The 15,666-nt window shown below is 47.2% G+C and overlaps 1 long non-coding RNA gene across 2 annotated transcripts; it reads right to left on the bottom strand.

Annotated features, from left to right (window-relative positions):
* Nucleotides 1-207: 207 nt before the first annotated feature.
* Nucleotides 208-14,878, bottom strand: LOC103877739. 2 transcript variants are annotated; one of them, XR_001894998.3, is made up of 4 exons: nt 12,467-14,878; nt 4,828-4,851; nt 4,525-4,566; nt 208-415 (listed from the first exon to the last, which is right to left on the bottom strand). It is a non-coding gene; the product is annotated as an uncharacterized LOC103877739 (long non-coding RNA). The 2 variants fall into 2 exon arrangements; XR_637545.4 differs by lacking the exon at nt 12,467-14,878 and having other exon boundaries at nt 4,828-5,386.
* Nucleotides 14,879-15,666: the final 788 nt, after the last annotated feature.

The raw sequence follows: 15,666 nt of genomic DNA, 5'->3' as shown, positions 1-15,666 counted from the left end.
AAAGAAACTTAGTCAGGTGTGGTAGCACCCACACCTGTAGTCTCAGCTCCTTGTGAGGTTTAGGTGGGAGGATTGCTTGAGCCCAGGAAGTCAAGACTGCAGTGAGCAGTGATTGTACCACTGCATTCCAGTCTGGGTAACAGAGCAAGGCCCTGCCTCAAAAAAAACCCCAAAACTAAAAAACAAATTTCCACAAAGTTTAGCAACTTAAAACAACAAATATTTATTATTTCATAGAATTTCTGAGGGTCAAGAACCCACAGATGGGCTAACTGGAAGGTGCTGGATCTTCATGAGGATTTCTAATGAAGCTGTAGTCAAGCATCAGCCAGGGCTGCAGTCATCAGAAGGCTTGACTGGAGTGAGAGGATCCACTTCCAAGCTCATTCGATGATTGTTGTTGGGCCTCTGTACCCTGTTGGCAGTTGACCAAAAGCTTTGATTCCATATGTCTTTTATGATTTAATATTGGAATTAACATACCATAACTTGCCATATTCTCTTGGTCACATAGACAAACCCTGGTATAATGTGGGAGGGGAATACAAAAGGGCATGAATACCAGGGGGTATGGATCATTGGGAGCCATTTGGAAGCTGGTTACAACAAGCACCCAGACCAGTGCCTGACCCACAATAGGTTCTTATTCATTAGTCGCTGCTATAACTCTTGCAATGACCTATCACAGCCTGGTTGAGAAGACAAGATCTGGACATGATAAGGTAAGAGATCTTTGGCAAAGTGAAATGTAACTTGAATTAAAGAACGTTCAATTACATTAGAAGAGGGTGTCCTAGACAAGGGCCTGGCAACTAGGGAAGACTTCCTGGCAGAGGTGGAGAGGAGGTAGGAGGGCAATCCAGAGAGAAAACAGAAGGTGAGTATGGCAGGTGGTATTGGTTGCCTTCCCATGGCAAATGCTCTCTTCTTCATTCCGATAGCAAGGTGCTCAGCCAAGGGATGATCCAAGGCCGCAATGGAAATGCCTTCCCCTTTGCCAGAGAGTGGTCCAAGAGTAGACATGTGACCTCATCTTAGTCAATGACATGTTTGGGGATAGTCTGCTGGGAAAGCTTCTCTCCTGGATAAGAGGATGATGTGAAAGGAGAACACCCTTTTTGTTACCATGCCCTTTCTCCCTGCTTGGGAGGACATGGTTCCTGATGGCACTCAGTCTTCTTGCAATCACAGGGGTAGTCACCCTCAAGGCTCAGAATGGGAAATGTCTGGGTCATCAAAGACATTGTTGAATCAGCAGACCAATCCTGGTACCACCTTCTTCTGGCCTCATTAAGAAACAAAAATTTTAAGCCACTCTAAAGCAGGTGACCTCTTCCTTGCATCCTAAATGATTCAGTGAGAAGTATCCTGGTCCCCTCTGGGACTATTTTCTTTTTCTGAGGAAGACAGAGGGAAGAGTGGAATGGGAAAGGGCCCAGGCTGGGAGGCAGGTGTCCTTGGTCTAACTCCAGCTCTGCCTCTGAGTTGCTGTGTGATCTTGAGCAAGTCCCTTCCCCCTCCGGGCCTCCAGTGATTACAGCTAATATTTATTGGCTGTTTACTGTGTGCCCAGCGCTCTTCTAAGAGCTTCCCTTGAATCATCTCATTCAATCTTCACAACACCTCTGTTATGGCAGTATTACTATTATCTTTATTTTAGGGATAAAATAAAGAGGCCCAGAAACATGAGGTCCAGGATCCTGACTATAAAGCCATATTGCCTAGCAGTAAAAGGAAGTATCCAGACAAGGTGACCTCTAAGGGCCTCTTAAGCTCAAATATTCTTTCATTTGCTGTCCCATTTCTAGCTACATGATCAACAAGCCAGCTTAGCCTAGAGAAGAAAGAAATAAGGACTGTCTTTAGACATCTGAAAAGCTGTCATGTGAGCAGGAGATTAGACTTACTCGGTGTAGCTCAGAGGACATGAACTGGACCGGTGTGGGAGCACGACAGGGAGATAGAGTGCAACTTACGTAAGGGAGAATTTTCTAGCACCATTTGGCAGAGGGCAGAGCTATGCCCAGATGTGATGACTCCCATGTCATAAAGGTTATGCAAGCTTGTGTTTGATAATGCAGTATTACTGACAAAGGTTTGAACAGGTATGGGACTGAATGACATAATACTTGTGGTAGGAATTAAATGGGATAACATATGAGAGTGCTCCTAACATCATAACCAGTGCAAATAAAGAGGATCAATAAATTGTTGAGTTCTCTTTTTCCTTTTTAACACTGAGATTCTTGGATTTTAAAATTGTCTAATATGGAGTTTTGGCTCTCTGGCTCTAATATTTTACAGTTCTATAATTTCTGTGATTCTTCCCTGCTAAGATGCTATGATTTTAATACTAGAACTTTCCATAATTGTGTAGCTCTAGAAGCTGAGAAGCCTATGATTTTATAATGTAATGGTCTCTAGCTTTAACAATTCAAGATTCAATAAAGTGTCTCTCACCAGCTCCAGAAATACAAGGGAGTTACTCCAAATGCTGTGGTTCAGTGGCCTGGACACACATTGGGCTGTTCCTTCTGCCTATCCTGTCATTCCACCATCATTCTCCCACCCCAGCCTCAGGCTTTCTGTCCCAACTAACCCTCCTCCCTAATTCTGAGCCCATCCACACTCTGCTGTCTCCCAGCCTACCAAAGAGGTACATTACTCTCTACCTGCTGGTTGTTGTTTATTAAAGAAGAGTCTTCACTGTGACGAGGCTTATACTTATTTCAAAGGGAATATAAAAAATGGGAAGACATGGTTATGGTTCTCACGTGACCCAAGGTCTAGAGACACATGTCCCTTCCTTTCCCGTTAACCCAACTCAAATGTACCTCTTCCAGGAGGCTTTCCATGGTTGACACTAAATCTCTAACACCAACAACCTAATTTGAGTGTGAAATGTGAAGATATGAGTTCCTTGGTTGGTTATTGTACAGACCTGTAACTTATCTGTCTATCCTGTCTCCCTGATTGTATGTGAGATTTCCCCCTGAATCAAGAGTTTGGCTCCTCAATGAGACTGGGAATTTTACAGTAGAAGACCATGTCTTCTCCATCAGACTGGAGGCTCCATGTAGACATGGGCCAATGTTCCCTTGTATCATACTTGAGTAGAGTTAGAGGTACAGTAATGTTCCTCTATCAGATCAACAAACTCCCAAAGGCAAGTATATGTCTCTGCCATTGGACTAACGATTTCACAAAAGCAGAAGCCACATCTCCCCTTTAAGATATGGAAGTCCTCGGCTGGGCGCGGTGTCTCACGCCTGTAATCTCAGCACTTTGAGAGGCTGAAGCGGGCAGATCACCTGAAGTCAGGAGATTGAGACCATCGTGGCCAACATGGTGAAACCCCATCTCTACTACAATACAAAAAATTAGACAGGCGTGGTGGTGTGCGCCTGTAGTCCCAGCTACTCGGGAGGCTGAGGCAGGGGAATCGCTTAAACACGGGATGCAGCGGTTGCAGTGAGCTGAGATTGCGCCACTGCACTCCAGCCTGGCGACAGAGCAATACTAAGTCAAAAAAAAAAAAAAAGATATGGAAGTCCTCAAGGACTGTACCTCCACCCTCAAGCTCGGGCCCCTCTCCCTGACAGCAAGGAGTCTGTGTATTCCCTCCCTCTATCCCAACCCAGGACTCTGGCCATAAGAAGAAATATTTTTCTTAAAGCAGATAGACAAATATACGGAAAAGAAAAGGTTCAGGAGGCAGAGTAGGAACTCGAGCCTCTCCCAACATGCCCACACCCTCTCTAAGTCTCTTCTGGACCCTCTTCTAAGAGCTGATGTCCCTTGGCCAGGAGGGGGCCTCTCCCAGCTCCTCCCAGCAACTCAGAGCAGTAAGTGAAGATGTCAGCACCTTGGACAGCGCCCAACCCATTACAGGACGCGGAGCCAGCGGAAGCCAAGGTCTCCACCTCCCTCAGCCTCTGGGTGATGGATTTCCTCTCTTCTCAATTTGATTAAAGCCCAGTAGATAACCAGAGCGCCTTGTTCCTTTCTCTTCTCCCTTCCTGATGAACATAATTAACTCCGTCAGGCTGGGAATGCTTGCTCTTAAATACTGCCTGCCCAGCCCCCACCCAGGCATGAATCAGTAAAACAGACAGAATACTTGGAAGATTCACACGTTTCTTCCTAGGGAATGAAAATGGGAGATGAAGCTGTCTCTGAGATATACAGAGGCTGTGAATGAAGGCTGAAATGTGGTGGTTGGGTAGAGAAATCCCTAAAATGGAAGTCAGGAAGTTTAGTTTAGTCCTAGCTTTGCCACTAATCCAGATATGATCTAGAACAGGTCATGTGCCCTTTCTTTCTGAGCCTGTTTTTCCATTTGCAAGATGTATATTGGACTAGACAATATCAGATGCTGAGTTCAGTGCTAATGTGCTATAGTGGAAAACCTTTAAAACAGAGAGGGAAAGGGACTTGCCCAAGGTCACACAGCAAGCTTATGGCAAAGCTGGCTTGAATTCATGGCTCCTGGCTTCTACCCCAATGCTATTTCCACAAACTTACCCCTTCATTCATATCACAGACTTTCTTGCCTGAAGATCGAGGCTAAGGAAGTTAAAAACAGATAGGATTACATTAATTGGTGTTAGCAAAAGAAAATAACATTAAACATATGTGTAAATGCTAATCTCTCTGAAGAGAACAGAGAGCATGGCATAAGTAATTAAGATTATGGGGAAAGGATCACCTGATAGAGACAGAAAATCAACCCCAAACTCAGAGAATCCCAGAAAGGTTTTGTGACTTGCCCAAGGCGATCTATAAGGCAACTCTTGAATCTTTTAAAGAGAAAGAGTGAATTCTCACCTTAATTAAGTGTTGGGGGTGCCCCTGTCAGAGAAGGAGAGAGAGAGAGACAATATGAAGCAGCAAGTATGTATTAGGTTGCTGAAGTGTGCCCAGTTCTCTACTAGGCACTTTAGGAGGGATATAAAGCATAAGATATGAATGCTGCTCTCTAGGCACCTTGTCTTTGATGTTTTGCTTCTTCTACTTGGAATGACTTCCAATGTACTCGGGTATATCCAAATACTGCTGTTTTATCAAGGCCCAAACCAAATGTCTCCCCTGACAGGAAGGCAACCATAACCTCATCCAGAAGCCACTTTCTCCTCCAAATCTCCAAAGCATTTTCTTTGTTTCTGTTTTATAGTATTTCACACCATTTGCTTTATCTGCTCCTATTCCTTCCCCTAAGAAAAGGAAGGGCAGAGAGAGAGAGCGCACGCACAAAATACTCAACACAAGATTTGACACGCCATAGAATCTCACTAAAAAAATGGATGGATGGGCTGGGCATGATGGCTCATGTCTGTAATCACAGCACTGTGGGAGACCAAGGTGGGTGGATCACCTGTGTTCAGGAGCTTGAGACCAGCCTGGCCAACATGATGAAACCTTGTGTCTACTAAAACTACAAAAAAATTAGCCAGATGTGGTGGTGCACGCCTGTAATCCCAGCAACTTGAGAGGCTGAGGCAAGAGAATCACTTGAACCCGGGAGGCGGAGGTTGCAGTTAGCTGAGATCATGCCTTTGCACTCCAGCTTGGGCAACAAGAGCAAAACTCCGTCTCAAAAAAAAAAAAATCGGATGATGGATGGATGGATGGATGGATGGATGGATGGATGGATGATGAATACAGGTGTATGGGTGATTGGGAGAGAGGGTAGATGAAGGGATGAATATGTGGGTAAGTAAGTGGGTGGGTGAATGGATGGATGAATAATAGGGAAGTATATCATTGGATAGGAGGGTAGACAATTGATTAAATGTAAGTGGATTTGTGGATGAGTGGGTAGTTGGACAGGTGAATGAGTGTTCTATGGACAGATGAATGGAAGGGAATGTGGGCGGCTAGTTGGGCTGGTAAATGTATGGGTTAATATATAGTTGGTTAATGCATGTTCTCACTTGTAAGTGGGAGCTGGACAATGAGAACACATGGACACAGGGAGGGCAACAACACATACTGGGACCTGTCAGAGGGTGAGGGGACAGAGAGCATCAAGATAAATAGCTAATGCATATGGTACATAATACCTAAGTGATAGGTTGCAACAAACCATCATGGCACATGTTTGTCTATGTAACAAACCTGCATATATATGTGGTTGGGTAGTTGCATGGGCAAACAAGTAGATGAATAATTGCATCATTGTCTGGAAAGACAAATGTCAGAGTAGGTGGAGAGAATTATTTGTTGGGGGGACATGGAGATGTTCCTAATATCTTTTTCACAGAAACTTTCCATTGCTGGTGCCAGAAAAGTTATGATGGAGGTTAGTTGACTCTGTGCTTAAGCTGAGTCAAAGTGTGTTAACACCCCCAAAGATCTCAGGCAATTTCAGGCTGTATCAGTGGAAATCGAATAACAAGACCAAAAAGAGTGATGATTCTATCCTGCCCTGAGCTGTTCCACTTCCCTGGAATCTGTGCTCTGCTCTGTACCTCTGAATAGATGATGCCATCCAAAACTTGTGCATTGCTATGGTGTCCCCCAAAGTCCATGTGTTAGAAACTGAATTAAACAGTGTTGAGAGGTAGGGCCTTTAAGAGGGGATTAGTTCATAAGGGCTCTGCCCTCATGAAGGAATGAATATTGCTATCATGGAAATGGGTTCATTATTGAAAAAGTGGGTTTGTTATAAAAGCAAGCCCTCTCTTGCTCACTCTCTCTCTCTCTTTCTCTATCTCTCTTTCTCTCTCACACACACACCCCCTCTTGCCCTTCTCCCCTCTGCCGTGGGATCACGCTGCACAAAGGCCCTCACCAGATGTGGGCCCCTCAATCTTAGACTTCCAGAAGTGTAAGAAATAAATCTCTGTTCCTTATAAATGGCCTAGTCTCAGGTATTCTGTTATAGTAGCACAAAAATGAACTAAGATATGCACATAGGAGATACGGTAGGGAGTAATCTCTAAAGTCCAACAATTGAGAAACCAGTGAAAGAACCTTAAGTGTTCAGCCTGGAGAAAAGCAAACTCAGTAGTGGCAACCACTGTGTCCCAGGATCTGGCTGGCTGTCCTGGGGCATGCCCTATGTCCTCGGAAGCAGAGCTGGGTCCGAGGGGAAGTCACCAGGCTGGTATCCCAGCCCCATGTGAAAAAGGACTTTCTCCTACGTGGAGTCATCACACAAGGGAAGGATTATCCCAGGGCAGTGAGCTCCCTATTCCTGAGGATGTACAAATAGGGTCTGGGCATCCTCTATCCAGGAAGCTGCAAAGTAGAGGCATGCTTGGTGTGGAAAGTAAATTAAGGTATCGTCCCAGCCTAAAGTTAAATAGTTTGTTCATCTCTTCATTTTTCAATGAATTAGGTTTATCTATGTCCTGCACTCAGAACTGGAATGCAGGGAAGTTCTGTTCATAGCTAAGGGTTAGGGGGATCTAAGAGACAGACAGGGTCTTAGGGACCCTTGTCTTTCTCTATATGTAGGACAGGGGCTTGAGGAATGAGGAGTTGCTGAAAATGTCCTTTCATAGACCCAAATGACTAGGGAGGAGGAGGAGGATCAGAGCCACTAAGAGCCAATCCATGACCCAGATTCTCTGTAATTAATGAGTCTACGTCACTGATGTGTTGGCTTCTGATCAACACCATCTCCCCAAACCCGGCCCCACTCTCTGGTATGAGAAGATTAAATCAATTAGGAGGAGGAGGAGATCTGGCTGGCGCTGGTTGGGGACAGCAGATAATTCACTTACATAACTGGGGATTGAGGTTTGGACTTGGTCCTTGAGTAGTGGGGGTGGATTCCAGATCCCAGGCCTTTAGAGAGGGACTCTGGGACTTGAGAGTGAATGCAGAAGGGGAAAGGGAGTCCAGGAGAGGAGGGAGTCATGAGCTCAGGCTCATCTTTTATCTTCCTGCTAAGGAACTAATCCCTGTCCTCTGGGCTGGAAGAGGTCCAAAATTGAAAAAAATCACTGTCCAGTCCCCAAATGAGGGTGTCCCAGCCACCAGTATCATTGAACAATGCAAATCTAGCCAAGCCTCTCTCTTTAGCCTGGCATTCAAGGCCCTGCAACCTCTCTAGCTGCATCATCTGCCTCCAAAAAGTGGGTATGAGTGAAGAGGAACTACCATGTTCTGGCATTCCCTCTGGGCTAGGTACCAGCTAGACCCTGGAGGTACAGAAGGAAACAAACCTGGTTCCTTCAGGGGTACTGCTTCGTGGGGGGACACATACTCACAACACTCCATGCCAAGTGGCAAACAGAGTTCTGCATGGGCAGGCACGGAGACAGCACAAGGGAGGGAGGCCTCCCAAGGCCAGTTCCAGAAGGCTTCCCAGAGGAGGCAGCACTTGCACTCCCTGAGCCTTAAAGGAAGGATGGATTCATGGGAGGTCTTCAGGCTGACCTGGTTGAGGGAAGGCTTTGGGTGGAGGGAAAAGCATGTACAATGGCATGGTGGGTGAGGTGGGTTGGCACGCATTCAGAGAACTATGAATGAGTCTTGTGGATGGAGCCTGGAGAGTGAGGTAGGGATGGGGGGTGCAAGGTAGGATAGGTAGGCAGGCTTAGGTCTCACTTTTGATGGGATGCCAAGAAAGGATTGAGGCAATCATCCCAGACTGTCATTCCACACTTTCTAAGCACTGATGGCAGGCCATGTCCCATGCTAGAACCGGGGTGGGGTGAGAGTGGGGGAGCAGAGATGAACCTGACTCAGTCCCTGCACCCATGGGGACTCTAGAAGGACACACAAATATTCCCTCTTTTCAAGCTGGTTAGTACCAACTTGGCTCCAAGTGAGATTCAGGCCAGACATGGTATTTCTGGGGCTCCAATTGTTGGCTAGACCTGTGTACAGCCCCTTGCCTACGGACTGAGATATCCAGACAAGCAGTCTCGCTGCTCAGAGGGGAGCTGACATCTGGGGGCCTGCCCCTGACAACTACCTGGCCTCCCAAGGATACATCTTATGGTAATCCAGGGCCTTGGGGAGAAATGCAGATGGATGAGAGGATAAACTAGAACCCTGGGGATGGGGGCAAGACATGGATTGAGAGATGTTTAGTAGGTGGACTCACCAGGACTGCTGGATGCTGGGGAAGAGAGATCAAGGGAAGTGTCCTGGATGGCACTCAGGATTTCTATATTGGGCAGTGCCATCCTTGGGAAACATGGGAGGATGTGAGATCAGAAAGGGAAAATGAGTTGGAACTGTTCCAGGCTGCTGGAATCAGGATTCATTGGGTAGAGGCCCAAGAGCCTTAGGAATTCAAATGCACCACACATAAGCTGCCTTCAGGAGCTTTCTTCTTCACATGGAAATCTTCTTTGTACTCTCTCCCTTCCCTCCTTTACTCTTTCCATCAGCAGCCCTCTCTGAGCACCTCCCCTTTCCAGGCTGGCTCTGGACCAAGCAGAGAGGCAAAGATCTGAGGGTCATCCTGTTCTTTGTCCAAAAGGCCAGCACAGAGAATGGTACTTCTAGCATATCCCCCAGGACCTTTCTGCATGAAAACTTGGGCTGGAAATTGAAGCTAATGTTTCAAATTTACTTTATTATTGGAAAGATTTAAGAACTAACCTTGGCTGGGCACAGTGATTCATGCCTGTAATCCCAACACTTTGGGAGGCCAAGGCAGGAGGACTGCTTGAGCCCAGGAATTTGAGACCACCCTGGGCAACACAGTGAGACCCTGTCTCTACAAAATAAATAAATAAATATGTGGATAAGAACTAACCATTGTGGTGCAAGCAACAAACTGACTCAGGTTAAACAAAACAGAAAAAACCTATTGAAAGTTCCACCAGGCATCTCAGAATGGATGAGAAAGCTGGAGATGAATGAACAGCTGAATTCACAATCAAGTTCATAACATAGGAACAGCTGATTCCAATGTCTCCAACAGCATGATCTTGGCCTCTGAACATCACCCCACTGCATACCCAGACTGTGGCATGACAAAAGCACAATGAGTTCTAATGAAGCTTCCTCCCAGCCTCACCAATTTTCACATCAAATCCTGAGCCAGGCACCCTGTCGGCCAAATTGCAGGGAGTGGAAGTGAAAGAGTATCTGGCCACGTTTGACTTTGACGGGGGAGATGGGATCCTAGTTTCCATAAAGCCTCACCTAGTGGGAGATTTACTCAAAATACAAAGCAATGGATTAGTCCTATGCAGCAAAAAAAAAAAAGAAAAAAAAATGTGGCAAACGTTCGCTGCCCCTTTATTGAGGACCCACTAAGGGCTCAATTCATTGCCACGAGCTGTTTTTGTTTTTGTTTTTTTACAGTAAAGGCCCAGCACTATATAGGGTTCCAAGGCCTCTGCCTTGCCAGGAGTTTTATATCCACAATTTATTTTTTTCTTTTTTTTATTTTTTACTTTTAAGTTCAGGGGTACATGTGTAGATTTGTTACATAAGTAAACTTGTGTCATGGGGTTTGTTGTACAGATTATTTCATCACCCAGGTATTGAGCCGAGTACTCATTAGCTATTTTTCCTGATCCTCTCCCTCCTCCCACCCTCCATCCTCCAATGGGCTGCAATGCGTGTTGTTCCCTTTTATGTGTCCATGCGTTCTCATCATTTAGCTCCCACTTATAAGTGAGAACGTGTGGTAGTTGGTTTTCTGTTCCTGTGTTAGTTTGTTAAGAATAATGGCCTCCAGTTCCATCCATGTTCCCATAAAGGACATCTTGTTCTTTTTTATGGCTGTGTAGTATATACACAAATTTTCAAGGCAACTCTATAAGCTAGGTAATGGTTGCTCCCATTCTACAGCTGAGGAAACTGAGGTTAATAAAGGTGAAATAAATTTCCCAAAGTCACTCAGCTAGTAGTAGCTGATGAAGCCAGGACTCAAAAACTGGTGGGTTTTGTTGTTGTTATTCATAAACACATTATGCTGCCTCCCAAACTGTAAACACAAAGCACTTGTACACGTTTTAAAAAAAGTGTGGGGCACAAAAACATTACTGGAAATAAATGCTCCAACGTCTTCACACGATGACTGATGGGATCATGAGTAATTTTTTTTTTTTAGCTTTCTAATGTTTTTCTGTACTTCCCTATTAAAAAAAAAGAGAGAGAGCACACTTTACCTTAACAATCATAAATAAAAATAACGTAAAACTGTTTTTTTGTTTGTTTTGTTTTGAGACAGTATCTCACTCTGTCACCCAAGCTGGAGTGCAGTGGTACAATCATGGCTCTCTGTAGCCTTAAACTCCTGGGCTCAAGTGACCCTCCCACCTCAGCCTCCCAAGTAGCTGGGACCACAGGCCCATGCCACCACACCCCAGCTAAAAAACAGTTTTTTGTTTGTTTGGCTGGGGTTTTTTTGTTTTTCTTTTCCGACAGAGTCTCACTCTGTCACCCAGGCTGGAGTACAGTGGTGCGACTCACTGCAGCCTTGACCTCCCAGGTTCAAGTGACCATCCCACCTCAGTCTCCCAAGTAGGTGGGACTACAGGAACATGCCACCATGCCCGGCTAATATATATAAATATATGTTTTTTGAAACAGAGTCTCGCTCTGCTGCCCAGGCTGGAGTGCAGTTGTGCGATCTCGGCTCACTGCAATCTCCGCCTCCCAGGGTTCAAGCAATTCTCCTGCCTCAGCCTCTCAAGTAGCTGGGACTACAGGCACATGCTGCCACGCCTGGCTAATTATTTTTATTTTAGTAGAGACGGGGTTTCACCATGTTGCCCAAGCTGATCGCGAACTCCTGAGCTCAGGCAATCCGCCCGCCTCAGCCTCCCGAAGTGCTGGAATTACAGGTGTGAGCCACTGCACCCGGCCTGATTTTTATTTATTTCTTGTGGAAATAAGGTCTCACTATGTTGCCCAGGCTGATCTTGAAATCCTGGGCTCAAGCAATCCTCCAGCCATGGCTTCCCAAAGTGCTAACATTATAGGCGTGAGCCACCGTGCCCAGCTATAAAACCATTTTAAGGATTATAGCAGTGTTATAATAATTATGAAGAAAATATGCATAGAAAAAAGACTGGAAAGATGTCCATCAAAAAAAGTATCTAGATGGTGGGACTATGAGCATAATTATTTTTCTTCCAACTTCTGTTTTTCAAATTTTTACACCCAAAAAAAAAGTAAAATAAATTTTATTTTAAAAACAAGCATAGACCGGGCACAGTGATTCACACCTGTAATTCCAGCACTTTGGGAGACCCACATGGGTGGATTGCCTGAGCCCAGGAGTTCGAGACCAGTCCCACCAACATGGTGAAACTCTGAATCTACACAAAATACAAAAATTAGCCAGATGTGGTAACAAGCGCCTGTAATCCCAGCTACTCAGGAGGCTGAAGTGGGAGGATGGCTCGAGCCCAGAAGGTGGAGGTTACAATAAAGCCGAGATCTTGCCACTGCACTCCAGCCTGGGCGACAAAGCCAGAATCTGTCTCAAAAAAGAAAAAAAAGAAAAAAGAAAAAGAAGAAACAAGCATAAATAAGATATTACCCTAGTGACGGTACTGACATGCCTTGGTCCTTTCAAGTTCTCATAGTCATATCCTATCATGGTTGGAAGCATAAGTAGTTCTGCGTTTTCTGGGACAGCCTGGCAGTTCCTGCAGCGTTCACTAACCAAGCTGGTGTGGCCAGCATGAGGGCACAGTGACCACAGTTATCTCCGGCCGACCACTCAGAACCAGGGTGGGAAGAGCCCAGTGTGCCCACGTCTTGTAACAACGTGTATGTTATCAAGCCCTTCTGCACTATGAGGACTCCAGCTCCGGTAGCTGGAATCCTCCTCTCTGCTGGTTTCATCTCTCATTTCCCAGGCTTCAAGGTTCACCTTCCTCTGCAAATGGGGCAGGGCTGCTCAGTTGTGTGAATTGTGGGCCTCTCCCTGGTGCCTTCAGTATCTTTCTTGTCTGAGTGGCAAGCCCACAGCCCCCTTTCCTCCCTGCACTGCCGCGACCTCCCCTGGCCTCCAGGGCCCTCTGCCTTGCTTGGCCTTTCTCGCCCTTCCAAGTGCAAGGAGGATTCTTGGTGCCCCGTGCATCCTCTAGTAAGTCAGGCCCCCTCTCTTCTCAGTTTTTTCCTGGGCAAATCTAGGGAGGAGCTGGTAACCTCAAGGCCACCCAGCCCAGTGCTGACTTTCTGTGTCTCTTTCTCCTCTCCCCCAAACCTCTTCCCTTCTCTCTCCCTCCCAGCTTCTTCACCAAGCTCCTCCCTCTCCTTCTCCTTCCCAGTACACTCCCTGCCGAGCCCCTAGAATCTCTAGGCTGAGGCCCACTTCGGCCCCGGTAGCTAAGCCACTGCAGTAAGAGATGCCATGGGTAAAGCAGAGGCGGCAGGGAGGAGGAGGGCCCAGGCCAAGGCTGAGGTCTAGGAGGCTGGGCAGGGCAAGCAGCCAACCCTAACAATCCAGACCAGAGCCACCTCAGCAGCTTCTGCTAAACTCTAGCAAGGCATCTATGCTTGGGTGGCAGCTTCAGGGCCAAAGAGGCTGGTGGCAGGAGGAGGGCATTCTGCTCAGCTCAGCACAGCCTCTAAAAACCTCTCTGCAGGAGGCCACAGAATGACCATGGACTCAGGTGAAAACGCTTCTTCTTCCCTTGGGGAGGTGACTCAGATCCTGGAAAACTAGACTCCAAAGGACATCTGCTGAATGGAGGGCTCTCTCTCATCCCCTGGCTGTAGAGCCCTGGCTCTCATGCCTTCTGGGACAGGAAGCTCATTTCCCTCTCTGGCAGCCCACTCTACTCAAACTGCTGAAATGCCTCTCTGAGCCACAGCCTGTGCTGGGCTCTGGGGAAGCAGGAATGAATGTGGTCCCTGCCCTCAGGAGCGCGCCATCTGGGGGCAGGCAGAGAGCAGGTGGCAGAAACTGGTAAGACACCACCACCGGGAAGCAGAGGGAGCTGGAGGGTGCCCTAAGCTAGCCTTGCAGTGGCGTAGGGGACAGGAATGGCTTCCCAGAGCAGCTAGGGGACCCAGAAGGGCCTTGAATATACAGGTATGGTGGGTCTGTAGCTTCAATTATCCTCTAAGTGCTGGCAAATCCCAGCTGTGCACCCCCAGCCCTGACATGGCTCCTGAATTCTAGGCTTCAATATCCCACTGCCCAGTCAATGTCTCCACTTGGATATCTTGGCATCCCTAACTTATCAGGACCAAGACTGAGTTCACCCTGTCTGCCACCTCACACCTGGTCTTCCCTCTGTCAATTCTACCACCCACAGGGCAGAAACCCCATCCCTCCCATTCATCCTGTATCCAGCCTGTCATGAGACCCCAAGTATCTCAAACCCACCCACCACTCCCCACCTCCTCACCACCACCCAGCACAAGCACCATCGCCTTTCACCTCTTTCAATCATGTGGTGAGAGTGATCTTTACAAAATGCAAGCAAAATTATGTCACATTTCTACTTAAAAGCCTCCAATGGCTTCTCCTTGCCTTTGAGACAAAGGTTAAAATCTTCAAGGCCTGCAAGGCCCACCATGGCCTGGCCTTTGCTGACAGTGCCAGTTGTATCTCAACAACCCCCTTCTCTGTCTCCTGACCTCCTGTCTCCAGCCCACTTGGCCTCATTCCCCACCTTAGAAACTTCCATATGTGTTATTCAGATTGTCTTTCCTGTGAGCACAAAGACCTGGGATGCCCTCTTTTCCTCTTCCAAATGATTCCCAGGACATCTTTTTACGTGCTCACTGCCCCTGAACACCAGTCTCTAGCCCTTCTCACTTGAAGGATCAGCTGCAGGACACAGTGGGGTGTTACAAAGTAACTGGCCTATCTGGAGCTAAGGTCCCAGAACCTCCCAGAGTCCACAGAGGCGTGTCCCCGCCTGGCTCTCAGATGCCTTCCAGAACTCCCACTCCCCTCCTGCGTGCTCTCTCTCTCTCTCTCTCTCTCTCTCTCTGTTTGAGACAGAGTCTCATTCTGTCGCCCAGGCTGGAGTGCAATGGCACGATCTCAGCTCACTGCAATCTCTGCCTCCCGGGTTCAAACAATTCTTGTGCGTCAGCCTCCCAAGTAGCTGGATTACAGGCACCCATGCCCAGCTAATATTTGTATTTTTAGTAGAGATGGGGTTTCACCATGTTGGCCAGGCTGGTCATGAACTTCTGATCTCAAGTGATCCTCCCACCTCGGCCTCCCAAAGTGCTGGGATTACAGGTGTGAGCCATCACGCCCCGCCCCCCTCCTGCTCTCTTCTTCCATTTCTGTTGGAGAGTTGGCAAACCTCCTTCCCTCAGCCCTGCCCCTTCCGGGGCCTCAGTGCCCCTCACCACTGAGGGGCAGAAGTGAGGCCCAGACTGGGTCAACCTGCCGGGACCTACAATCCATGTCCTCCCTGGACTCCCAGACAAGCCATCCAGCCTCGGGTCTCAGGCCAGGCACTGCCTCCTCTACAGTTTTCTGGAGGGCTCAGGTTTTCTCTGGACTCCCACAGTATCCTGTATGCCCAGCACTGTCAAATTCACCTGTTCTAGTGTTGGTTGCTCTTCCCCCAGACCAGGAGCTCAACTTGCTCAGGGGCTGTGAGTTTTCATCTCTGCACCCCGAGCCTAGCTCAAGGATGGTCCCCAGAAGAGAGGCTCAGAGAAGACTTAGCATATGAATTCAGGACTAATATCACATAAATGTGTGGTTTTGTTATCTTTCCACATAAACTGCTATTAAGTGCTGTTTCCTCCATCCTGAAC

Source organism: Papio anubis, chromosome 12 (genome assembly GCF_008728515.1).
Source record: "Papio anubis isolate 15944 chromosome 12, Panubis1.0, whole genome shotgun sequence".
In the NCBI taxonomy this organism is placed as follows: domain Eukaryota; kingdom Metazoa; phylum Chordata; class Mammalia; order Primates; family Cercopithecidae; genus Papio; species Papio anubis.
The sequence above is the reverse complement of the archived record's forward strand: the minus strand, read 5'-3'. Positions and strand labels throughout refer to the sequence as shown.